Source organism: Trichosurus vulpecula, chromosome 5 (genome assembly GCF_011100635.1).
Source record: "Trichosurus vulpecula isolate mTriVul1 chromosome 5, mTriVul1.pri, whole genome shotgun sequence".
NCBI lineage: Eukaryota > Metazoa > Chordata > Mammalia > Diprotodontia > Phalangeridae > Trichosurus > Trichosurus vulpecula.
This window is the reverse complement of record NC_050577.1, coordinates 225,232,709-225,246,020: the sequence shown is the minus strand read 5'-3', so window position 1 is coordinate 225,246,020 and position 13,312 is coordinate 225,232,709. Positions and strand designations below refer to the sequence as shown.

The 13,312-nt window shown below is 40.1% G+C and overlaps 1 protein-coding gene and 1 pseudogene across 4 annotated transcripts in view; one reads left to right on the top strand and one right to left on the bottom strand.

The window, feature by feature from the left end:
- ATP2B1 (ATPase plasma membrane Ca2+ transporting 1) overlaps positions 1-13,312 on the bottom strand; it is a 134,429-nt gene that overhangs the window by 98,466 nt on the left and 22,651 nt on the right. The gene's annotated exons all lie outside the window — the stretch shown is intronic.
- On the top strand, positions 6,581-7,444 carry LOC118852265 (annotated as a pseudogene).

The following is a 13,312-nucleotide window of genomic DNA, read 5'->3' as shown; positions in this document are numbered from 1 at the left end:
AAAAGAATGGTCTTGGGAGATCCTTGCCACAGTCAACTTGCTCAACATTTGTGTATTAGTAAAGAAAAAACAAACAGCCAGCTTAAAGACAGAGAGGGTGAAAGAATAGGTACAGCAGTCTACCTGGTGTCCCTGGAGCACTGGGACAATAATCAGCTTAAGAGGCAAGCCAGTTAACAGAGATGCAACTACTTGAATCCCTTTGATCTCAAGACTAGTCAGGTATTTCTGTGCTGCTGCAGAGTAAACAACAGTTTGGAAGGAACCTGGGAGGCCAGGATGCCAGACAGGGTCCCAGAGAACTGAGTATTCAAATGTTTTTTTTCCTCGTGTGTCTGGGTTGTGCTGTGCAGAAGCCTTCTCTTTCCCCTTCATTCATTTGTCCCTCCATCCCCTTAAGCTACCCCATTTCTCCTTTTCACAGAAAAATTCCTAGAAAGGGTTTAACTCCATTTCTTTGCAGCCAGTTTACTTCCGAGTCTACCCTTCAATTCTCAGAACTTACCAACTTTTTCAACGACTACCTACCATGTTTCCCAACTTACATATACTTTCTTCTATGGATCCAGTGAGCCTGCTCTGCGCTGGTTCTGGTCCTTCCTGGCTGAGTACTCCTGCCTTCCTTAATGGATCATCATCCATCTCCTGTCCCCAAGTTCTGGTATCTCCCAAGTCTTTGTTCCGGGCAACCCACTTCTAGCACTACTCTCAGTTATGTTGATCTCATCTCTTTAATCTATCACCCACACATCAGCTAAAATAATATTCCTAAAACTTGGGTCTAATTTCAACACTCTTTGCTTAAAAATCTTTCAGGGTCTTTACTGCCTCTAACATAAATACAAACTCCTGAATCTGCCATTTGAGGCCATCCACACTCAGGCTCCAAACTAACTATCCCACCTTATTTGATGTCCGTAGGTGGTCTCCGCATATGAGCCAACTGGATTATTATTCCTCCAGCTGTTACGTGATATTGCCTTACCTGCCTCCATTTATTTGGAATGGACTTCTTCCCCACCTCTACCTTTCTGAATATTCCTTCAAAGATTAAGGTCAAATGCCAAACCTGCCTAGAAAACTCTTCTTTGCTGTTCATTTCTGGTTGTTCCAAGTGTTCATATCTCCTCAAACTACCTTGTATACTTATTTATTTGTATATATGTTGGGAACCACCCCCCCAAGCAAATTAAGGGGAAAAGTTCCTTTTTCCTCTTTTCCTCCACTAGTACTGCCCCTATTAAATATTTGTTGAATTAAGTCATATGTGTTCAAATTGTTGAGGGCTTTGGGTATGGAGAACTATCTACAGAGGACTCGCTGTGAAGCTTGTAAAGTCAGTGGAAACTATAACCTGGACAGCTTCTCTGTCAAGAAGAACTTTGCCCCAATAAACCACATCTTTATCAGAGGGAGAGAGAGACAGACAGACTATCTCCTACTTATCTCTTAAGTTTGGATTCCAAAGAAAACCCTTTTGGGATTGGGAGTGGAGGGAGGGTGAAGAGCAGGATAAGCCTGAGTTGAGGGTTGGCTGGGGCACCATGGAAACAATGGGTGCCTGGAAAGAGGTACTAATGTCAAAGACAAAGAAGAATTCATTCAAAATTATACTTAGTAACGGTTAGCCCACGAAAAGGGGTTGGAAACCCATCAGTTTCTCCCCCACTCTTTTTTCCATAACTTAGGTTGTTTCTATTCATCTCCACTCATGTTCATCTCCATTATGAAGGAAAAGTTATTTATTAAGCCCTTACTATGTGCTAAGCACTGAGGATACAAACAAAAGAGTAGCCCCTGCTCAGAATTCTGTCCTGGACCCCCTTCTCTTCTCCCTCTGTATTACTTCACTTGGTGATCACTTCAGTTCCCATGGATTTAATTTACCAACTCTATGCTTCTCAACTCTACAAATTCTGCTCCAACTGCTCAGCTAACCTCCAGTCTTATATCTCCAAATGCCTTTCAGACATCTTGAACTGGATGTCCAGTATATGTCGAAAATGGACATTATTACCCTTAAATTCTCCCTACCTCCTATCTTCCCTGTTATTGGAGACTAGAGTGCAGGCTAGTTCCTCATGTTCACAACCTAGGAGTCATCCTTAACTCCTCACTATCTCTCCATATCCATATCCAATCTGTTGCCAAGGACTCTTGATTTCAGCTTTGCAACATCTCTCAAATATGGCATTTTCTCTTCTCTGACACTGTGATCATTCTTATTTCACATATATATATATATATGTGTGTGTATACACACACACACACACACACATACAGACACACGTATGAGAGCAAGAGAACAAGATCGAGAGACAGAGAGAGAGAGGGAAAAGGAGGGAAGGAGGGAGGGGCCATTATCACCTTACACCTGGATTAGTGCCAACAAGCTTGCTGGTAGGTCTGCCCACTTCAAGATTCTCTCTACTCTGGTCCATCCTCCATATCCTCCATTTGACTGTAAAAGTGATCTTTCTAAAGATCAAGTCTGATCATGATACTCCTACAAGTCACTCCCTGGCACACACTCTTCCATCCAGTGACACTGGCCTCCTGTCCATTTGATGAATAAGACAAGTAAGATGCTCTACCTCTTGGCTCCAGACATCTTCCCTGGTTGTCTCCTAACTAAGAGGGAATGTAAATAGTAACTGTTTCTCTTTTGGCCAGCAACCCTGAGGGTCTTCCCGTTCCAGTTTGATTTTTTTTTTAATTAAAGGGGCCACTTCTTAAAGAGGTGATTCACTGAATTGGCATTCCCTCACTAAAAGTGAGAACCTGAAAAGACCTTAGTTTAAAAGGGCCAAGGTCTCCCATTGCACCCTGGGTCATCTCCAGTCATCCTGATGAATAAAGTGAGGCTTGCACAGCCCTCCTTCACTTAAATCAAAGTCAACTGCAAGTCATGTCATGGTCCTCTTCAAAAATGAAAGACACAACAACCTCCATGCCTGGAATGCTCTCCTTCCTCTGTTCCAACTACTGACCTCTCTGGCTTCTTTTAAGGATCAACTAAAATCCCACCTTTTATAGGAAGCCTCCCATAATTCCTCTTTCAAATTCCAGTGCTTTCCCTCTTTTAATTATTTCCTACTTATCCTATATAGATTGCTTTCTATATATTTGACTGCTTATTGTCTCATGTTAGACTAAAAAGAAGTTCCTTGAGGGCAGGGACTGTCTTTTGCCTCTTTTTATATCCCCACTGCTTAGCACAGTGCCTGGCACATGGTGGGTAGCTAATAAATGACTGACCTAATAAAGTGACTGACAGAAAGAACTAACAACATTGATCCAATCTTCTGGAAATCAATTTGAACTATGCCCAAAGGGCTATAAAACTCTGCATATATTTTGATCCAGCAATATCACTGCTAGGTCTGTATCCCAAAGAGATTTAAAAAGGGGGGTAGGGGGGAACACCTATTTGTACAAAAGTATTTATAGCAACCCTTTTTGTGGTGGTTAAGAACTGGAAATTGAGGGGGTGCCCATCAAGAGGAGAATGGCTAAATAAGTAGTCTTATATGATTGTAATGGAATATTATTGTGCTATAAGAAATGATGAGCAGGCGGACTTCAGAAAAACCTGGAAAGACTTCCATGAACTGATACAAAGTGAAGTGAGTAGAAGTAGGAGAACACTGTACACAGTAACAGCAATATTGTATGTTGAAGAATTGTGAATGACTTAGATGTTCTCAGCAATACTATGAACCAAGACAACCCCAAAGGACTCATGACGAAAAATGCTAAATGCTGCCAGGGAAAGAAGTAATATTGTCTGAATACAGGCTGAAGCTTTCTTGCTTTCTTACTTTCTTGTTCTCACACAAAAACAATACGGAAATGTTTCACATGATTGCACATGTATAACCTTATCAAATTGCTTACCATTTCAGAGAGGGGAGACAGAATTTGGAACTCAAAACTTAAAAGAGAAGATAACATATACTGGCAGATTCAGTGACAGGGCGAATGCCAAGGCCCAGTGGCCCTCCATGTAATCAGAAAGATCAGAGTTGGTGATTTCCTGCTTATTCAAATGGTATATGAAGCCATGTCCACGTTGGAGGGAGGGAGGGTGGAAGAGAGGGAATAAGTACGGAAAAGAAGTAGTAGTTATCCAGGAAGGGGGGAAGAAAAAAGGGGCATTGGCAGAAAACTGGGGCAGGGAGGGCATTCCAAAGTGCCCAGAATTCCTGTTGCCCCTCCTACCTCACCCCTAAGGTTCTTTAGTCTAGGAACCAAACCACCAGTGTATACAAAAAACACACTCCAAATTCCCACCAGTAAACTTATTTTTAATTTTATTTCCAACACTTGTAAAGTGGAGATTACCTATACTTCACTTTTATGGTGATATTACCCAAAGGTCCATCCCATCCTCTCTTGCCTTCTCCATTGAATTCAGACTCTAATAACTAAGGATAGTTAATTATATTATTATCAGTTTAAGTTTCTATACCTCTGCCTGCCCTTGCTTTCTGATCTCTTTAAAGACATGTACTCTTTGTTCCAGTCAATGGAAAAAATGAGATTGCTTTCTCACCTTCCCTGAACCATTCCTTTATTCCTTACCACATAACTCACTATCCTTTAGCCGTTAATTACACAGTATAAAGTACTTGTCCACGTGATAAATTTTTTTCAAAAACCATGTCTTTCCTGCATTGCTAACTTTAAAACGTTTGAAAACAAGGATCTCTTGAAAAACTATAGTCTATACGTATGGCAGGAAGTCCAACACAAAAAAAAAAACCCAACAGGAAGCTTTTCTGACTGCTAAGAATATAGACTTCCTTGATTTGCACACTGCAGCATAGAGTTTACAAGTAACTTAAACGTCAAGTGAAGGAAAAATGGCCATCTCAGATTTTTCAGTTATGACAGAGGAAAAAAAGGGTGGGGAGAAAAGCCAAAACTAATCGAAGATCTTTCCAATAAGTCACTAATACAAAAAAGCCACAGAAAAATGAACTGCAATAAGACACCACGTATAGCCAAAACACTGGCAGCTAGGTGGCACAGTGAACAGAGCACTGGGCTTGGAATCAGGAAGACATCTCCACGAGTTCAAATCCAGCCTCGGACGTTTATTAGTTGTGTGACCCAGGGCAAGTCACTTAACTTCCATTTGCCTCTGAAGAAGGAAATGATAGAACACTAGGAGCAAGTGACCATTCTGTCTTAGAATTTTTCATAAACAGATTAGAAAAATGATCCACTCTGACATAAGTCCTAAATTTGGAGAGAGCAGATTTCAAAATGTTCAGCAAAATGATAAGGCGGAGCCTATGGATTAAATTCCACAGGGGAAATCAGCCAAGAAAGTTTCTTGATAGTGAAACCCAGGTAAATAATTTTAATAGGAATAACTAACTCATCACCTCAAGTTTTAAAATAACAGTGTTAAAAGCACTAAAACTTAAAATAAGGAGCCAAGATGGCCACCGGAAAGCAGGGACTTGCCTGCACTCCCACCAAGTACCTCCAAAAACCTATAAAAAATGGCTCTGAACAAATTCCAGAACTGTAGAACCTACAAAACAGCAGATGGAAGCAGGGCTCCAGCCCAGGAGAGCCTGGATGGTCGCTGGGTGAGGTCTATCGCCCATGGAGCTGGGAGCAGGAGGGGAGTGGAGCCCATTGTGGGCCGTGTGGACCAACCAGACTGGGAGCCGGGCGGAGAGGGCCCTAGCGCCCTGAATCAGTGAGCTGTGGCAGTTACCAGACTTCTCAACCCACAAACACCTAAGACAACAGAGAAGGTTAGTGGGAAAAGCTCTGGGGAGTGGAAGGAGTTCACGGGTCGGCCACCGCCCCAAGGAAAGCAGAGGTGGTGCAGCTACAGAACTACAGCTGCAGTTGCTTCTGGCCCCAGGCCCACCTGTTGGGAGGAATTAAGTGAGGATCAGAGCAGGAGTGCAGAGCCTGCATAAGATCTGAGTTCAGTCCAGGTTGGGGGTTCTTGGGGAAGGAGGAGTGCTGATGTGGCAGAGCTGGCTGTAATAGCTCTGAAAACAACAGTACATCCCCTCAAGCTTAGAACAAGTACTCTTTACAAGCAGTCATACCCCAACGAAAAACTCAAGGGTCAAGTAAGTTGACTGGGACCATGGCCAGGCAGCGAAAACGTACTCAGATTCAGTCTCAGACTTTGGAATCTTTCTTTGGTGACAAAGAAGGCCAAAACACACAGCCAGAAGAAGTCAACAAAGTCAAAGGGCCTACATCAAAAGCCTCCAAGAAAAACATGAACTGGTCTCAGGCCATGGAAGAGCTCAAAAAGGATTTGGAAAAGCAAGTTAGAGAAGTAGAGGAAAAAATGGGATGAGAAATGAGAAGGATGCAAGAAAACCATGAAAAACAAGTCAATGACTCGCTAAAGGAGAACCAAAAAAATACTGAAATGGCAAAAGAGCTCCAAAAAGCCAATGAGGAGAAGAATGCTTTGAAAGGCAGAATTAGCCAAATGGAAAAGGAGGTCCAAAAGACTACTGAAGAAAATACTAGCTTAAAAATTAGATTGGAGGTTCCTTCGAATGTTCCCCGGCTGGCGCCGGGCTGGATTCTGGGCTTTAAAGTCATGGACGTGAAGAACTCTGGCCTGGTTACTCCCCAAAAAACTGTCTTATCTGTCAGTGCAAGAAAAATTAAGGACAATGCTGCAGATTGGCACAATTTATTATTGAAATGGAAGACTCTCAACAATATGGGGTTTTCTGTTGCAAACAAAATAGGAAACATCAAAATCAGTGCATTTACTGAAGACAAGGTAGAACTAGAATGCAACAGCATTGCTTCTGGCATTCATTCTCCAAAGGAGCATCCAAAATATAATGAGGAACTTGAGATGTTGTGCAAGGAACTTCATGACACCTTGGAAAACTTGGCTAAGGTACAGGTGAAAATGGAAAAGTTAACATCAACCACTAAAAGAATTTGTAACCTAGAAAATTACCATTGCAGAAATGGAAATGATCAAACACCCCTTTTCCATACATGGCCTACACCTACTTCTTCATTCTCCATGTATTTTAGATGAAGTTTCCCATAAGCTTTCAGAAATGTACAAGAAGGAAATACTCCTCAAACGCATCATTGTTGAAGAGCTCGCCCATGCTACGAACCAGGATCTCATTTTAAGCTACCTCTCTATGTGGTTGTACCAGCCCTACGTTGAGAACAGCAGGCTTGATGTGGAAAGCATGCTACTTGAAACTGGACATCGAGCATTATAATTTTTCCAGAACGATTTTGTTTTTGAATCCAAACTCCCCAAACCAGAATGAACCTTTCTTTCCAGGTCTCATGACATAGGCCCACTGTTGCCTCATACATTCCTTCCAGGGTCACTTGCAGAATGAGTTGCTTCAGTTCCACCTTATGTATCTCTTAACACCACTCTGGTATTAACTTTTAAAGTGGGTGCTAGTCATCTACTCAGTGCCTACTGTTAAAACCATGACCCTCCAAAAACTGATCGTGTTTGGCAGAAAATGTTTAGAGCAGCATTTACTTCCACAGTAAGTTCCAAATGGATTCTCAGCCTAAAAAACACCACCCACACAATGGAGTGAGAGCAGGGAAATGAAAGGAGGTCCCTTTCACAATTATAAATGAGAGAATCCTAAACCAAAGGATAGAAGTGTAAGATTAAAATGCATGTGTACAAACAAAACCAAGAGAAACTAGATTCTTTGAACCCTTTGACCCAGCTATCTGTCTTCTACAAGGCACATACAACAAAAGGAGGCCAAAGAGGGAGGTGAGGGACAGCCCCGTTGTTGCTAATGGCACTTTTTGTGGAAGAAACAAGAAATTTGAGTTACTCGGAGCAACTAGGGAAGATCTGCATGAACTTATGTAGAGTGAAGAAAGCAGAATCAAGAGCTATGTTTTATGGAAAGAAAAATAAAAAAAAAATGAGGTTAGGGTAAGTAATATTAATCAGAAGACTGATGAGACACACACGGTTTTTCCGGTGTGGAGCAGTGTGTCAGTTTCACTTGCTTAACTGTTTTTGTTACAAAGGGGAGTGGGGGCAGAGATATATAAATGCTATTTTAAAAGAAAGCAATAATTTAAAAAGTCCTTTTTCAGATATTTGTAATTGCTCATTATCAAGCTCTATTTTCAAGCCCTCAAAAAGCAGCATAGTAGTCAAGACTTTGCTGGATTTCAGAGTCAGAAAGACCTGGGTTCAGATGCTGCTTTTTATACTTACGAACTCTGTGACCACAGCACTTAATATGTCATTAAAAGGAAGATCATACCACCGATGATACCTACCTTGTGGAATTATTTTAACACCCAAGCAAGTTAATGTATATTAAAGCACTACAAATTAAAAAAAAAATTAGATTGGAGCAAGTGGAAGCTAGTGACTTGATGAGAAATCAAGATATTATAAAACAGAACCAAAGGAATGAAAAAATGGAAGACAATGTGAAATATCTCATTGGAAAAACCACTGACCTGGAAAATGGATCCAGGAGAGATAATTTAAAAATTATTGGACTACCTGAAAGCCATGATCAAAAAAAGAACCTAGATATCATCTTTCAAAAAATTATCAAGGAGAACTGCCCTGATATTCTAGAAGCAGAGGGCAAAATGGAAACTGAAAGAATCCACAGATTGCCTCCTCAAATAGATCCCAAAAAGAAAACTCCTAGGAATATTGTCACCAAATTCCAGAGCTCCCAGATCAAGGAGAAAATACAGCAAGCAGTCAGAGAGAACAATTTGAGTATTGTGGAAACACAATCAGGATAACCCAAGATCTAGCAGCTTCCACATTAAGAGATCCAAGGGCTTGGAATACGATATTTTGGAGGTCAGTGGAGCTAGGATTAAAAACCAAGAATCACCTATGCAGCAAAACTGAGCATCATGTTCCAAGGCAAAGTATCGATTTTCAATAAAATAGAGGACTTTCAAGCTTTGTCAGTGAAAACACCAGAGCTGAATAGAAAATTTGACTTCCAAACACAAGATTCAAGAGAAGCATGAAAAGGTAATCTAGAAAAAAAACAAGAAAAAGAAATCACAAGGGACTTACTAAAGTTGAACTGTTTTGTTTACATTCCTACATGGTAAGATGATGTGTATGGTTCATGACACCTCAGTATTAGGGTAGCTGAAGGGAATATGCATATGTATATATGTGTGAATGTATGTGTGTGTGTATATATATATATATATATATATATATATGTGTGTGTGTGTGTGTGTGTGTATAGACAGAGGGCATAGGGTGAGTTGAATATGAAGGGATGATATCTAAAAAAAAATAAAATCAAATTAAGGGATGAGAGTAATATACTGAGAGAGGGAGAAAGGGAAAGATAGAATGGGGTAAATTATCTCACATAAAAGTGGCAAGAAAAAGCAGCTCTGTAGGAAGGGAAGAGGAGGCAGGTGAGGGGGGAATGAGTGAATCTTGCTCTCATCAGATTTGGCCTGAGGAGGGAATACCATACATACTCAATTGGGTATCTTACCCCACAGGAAAGAAGGAAGATAAAAAAGGGGGGATGATAGAAGGGAGGGCAGATGGGGGAGGAGGTAATCAAAAACAAACACTTTTGAAAAGGGACAGGGTCAAGGGAAAAAATTCAATAAAGGGGGATAGGTTAGGAAGGAGGAAAATATAGTTAGTCTTTCACAACATGAGTATTGTGATAGGGTTTTACATAATGATAGGCATGTGGCCTATGTTGAATTGCTTGACTTCTTAGGGTGGGTGGGTGGGAAGGGAAGAGGGGAGAGAATTTGGAACTCAAAGTTTTTAAAAACAGATGTTCAAAAACAACAAAAAAAAATTTTTGCATTCAACTAGGAAATAAGATACACAGGCAATGGGGTGTAGAAATTTATCTTGCCCTACAAGAAAGGAAGAGAAAAGAGGATGGGAGGGGAGTGGGGTGACAGAAGGGAGGGCTGACTGGGGAAAGGGGCAACCAGAATATACACCATCTTGGAGTGGGGGGAGGGTAGAAATGGGGAGAAAATTTGTAATTCAAACTCTTGTGAAAATCAATGCTGAAAACTAAATATATTAAATAAATTCAATAAAAAAAAACTCAAAATGAGCTGAGATTAGCAAGGAAAGCTAAATACACTCCTCCCACCCCACCCCGCCAGGGAAGGAGAGGGCTATATTTAAGTTACCTTAAGAAAAAGAGGAAAAAAGAATAAGGCCCTGCTCAGTGTAGATGATGGAGACAGGTGGCACAGAAAAACCCAAATGAGATTATAAAGGGTCAAACATGACTGAAATCGACTAAAGAACAACAAAAGGTGGCACAGCGGATAGAGTGCCGTACCTGGAGTCAGGAAGACTCATCATCCCAAATTCTGGCCTCGGACACTTACTAGCTGTGTGAGCCTGGGCAAACTGCTTCACCCTGTTTGCCTCAGTTTCCTCATCCGTAAAATGAGCTGAAGAAGGAAATGGCAAACCACTCTAGGATCTCTGCCAAGAAAACCATGAATGGGGTCACAAAGAGTCAGACAAGACTGAACAACAACAGCGTAGATGAGATGCTGTTGTTTGTCCTTTGTTCTTGAAGATGACATCAGGAAGATGATGCCATGACATGCAAGTGAACTGGATTTAAGTGAGGGAGATCTGTACAAAGTCACCAGCTTCACCAGCTTCATTCTCTCCTCTGCAGTCATCTGAGTCCAGTGGCCAGATATGGATCAGGACAACTGGAGATGGCCCTGGATGAGATGCTAACAATTGAGAATAGGGAGAGTGCTACACTTTTTTCTCTGTCAAGGAGAATGATCATTGGGCTTGAAAGAACAAAACAAAAAGGCTGAGTCCAAAGCCAAGAAAAATAGAGAGATGGAGCACCAAGCTGTATCACCAGAGCTGAATCAATTAAATTACATCTTGACGTACTGGGGGGAAAAATGGCATTCAAGATTGCTGACCTACTGTCAGTTAACTTTTGAAAAATCATGGAGAATAAAAGAGGGATTTTAAGATGGACAAATTACCACCTAAAATGAGATGTCAAATATAAAGTACAATTTTTTTTGAAGGGTCAACTCCTGCGATTTCACACATGTCAAGGGCACTGAAATTCCTACCAAGACCACTCTTACTCTCCCGGTAAGCTAAAGTCTCAGAAAGCTAATTAGACATCAAGAGGAGAGGCAGAGGCAGTACTGGAATCCAGGTCTTTCTTTCTGACCCCAACACAGAATCTCTATCCACTATGTCATCCCTTCTCTCCATACCAAATTGACTTTAAATAGATTTTTGGCAGTTTTTCAAAATTTCCTTCAGGTAAAGATGTTACATTCACTGACATCAGTACTGCTCTCCTACATCCTCATCATGTTCCTAGTCATTCTCTTTTCCCTCATCTTCCTACGTCATCTTCATTACCGTCCAATGTTTTAGATGGAAAGATAGCATTTTTTGAAATCTTGGAGATATATTCAAGAGATAGCCTTTCTGGAATAATTCTAATCTACTAAATTATACAAAGGTTCCACAAGTCATATCTTAAATCAAACTCTCTCTAAAATATGATACTATGAAAACAACTATAGGTCAAAACTAGTTTTTAAACATGTCATTTTCCAGGGCATACAGAGTATGTTTGGCCCAACAATGTATTTAAGCCTGAATGAATGCTGTCCTTGTAAAATGAATTCTGGATGAATAAAAGTTACAGGTGTTAAATAAACATAATCAATCTTCCCCATAATTTATGACTATAACACTATTACTTTCACCTGTCACAGGAATGTTTAGAATTCTTCACTTCAGACTGGATAATGTTTCCAAGTAATACTTAAATTTTCTCATCCCGATGGTACTGCCCCCATCCCCACTCCCCAAGTGTCCTTGTCCAACTTTCCTTGAAAGACCTTGTCTTCTATTCATGTTGAACATGCAATCTGGAACACACATCACCACGTTCATATTTACTTTCAGATGAATCCAGCTCAAAATTATATTCTTCAGCCATGCTTTAGCTTATCACCTAATAATAAAAAACTAAATTTATTTTCTAATCAGCATCTTAGGTGATGGAACCATTCCTTCATGAATTATATAAACACTCCAACCTTCCTTAAAAATGTTATAAAGGTTAAAAAAAAACCACTTCACATTTGCTCTTTATATGAATTCATAGAAACTTAAAAATGTTCAGGTGAATCACTTGCAAGATTTTTATACTCAACACATGTTATACTCTTTCCTTAAAGACATAAAAATGGTCATTTTTATGATGCCACAAAACAAAATGCACTTCTCATGACTGTTACCATTAGTTTAACTGGCCCTTCAAGTACTGTACTTTTAAGTTAAGCACAACACTTGACAAACCTCAAACAGTAACAAATGTCTGCTATTATTTCCCGTTGCCAATAAGCTTCAATACAGTTATTCATTCACATATGGAAACTTGCTTTATAGAATTCAAAACTTATGTAATTAATGACTACAAAAAAGTTCCATGTAATTACATAATCTTCCAACCTATTCTCATCTCTCATTTCCCTATTTCTTCTGGGCTTGCTGCTGTCTCGGCTCATTTGCAAAGTAAAATGCTGCCACCACTACTTCTGCTATTAATGCTTCTTCCAGGACTGACCAGCAATTCTTAATATTTTATAGAAAACTGACTACATTTTGACCCTTTGAATCTCACCAACTGTCTTCTCCTTTGCTGCCCATGATGTACAACCACTTCTGGGGATCGCTAAATACTAGGCTTATCGCTATGTGAATGGATTAGAGTAGAGAATTCTTTAAAGAAGTTTTTTCCCATTTAACCAAGAACTGAATGCCAACTGCAGAATGCATTTCCAACTTTTAAAAATAATGTCTTTGTAAAAATAGCTGGGAACAATTCATCTGAGTGTACAGATGAGTGAAGTAGAGAAGGAAATAGCATGGTAACATCTAACAGCACCACTGGCTAGTTCATGTGCCTAAAGGAACTGTTGCTACATGCCTGAATAAGCTCAAAAGGGAACATCAATAGCAAACTTACAGTTAAGATTATATTACTGTGTGTCAGCTTTAGTCATTTGTTTCTTGTTAACTTCTTAGAAGTTTGGCCAATTTCAATTCACCTAACTTAAAAACTACAGTTGGAAGGTTATTTTTTTTTCCCCAAGAGACAATCTTTTAAAATATCAGGTAAAGAGTCAAGAATACCGACAACTTAATGAAACTTGTCAAAAAGCTGGTCTCTTCACTGAAAGCTACCTAAGTCCTACACCCAAATCTCTTTCATGTTATAGAAGTGACCCCATTTCTCTAAGTTTA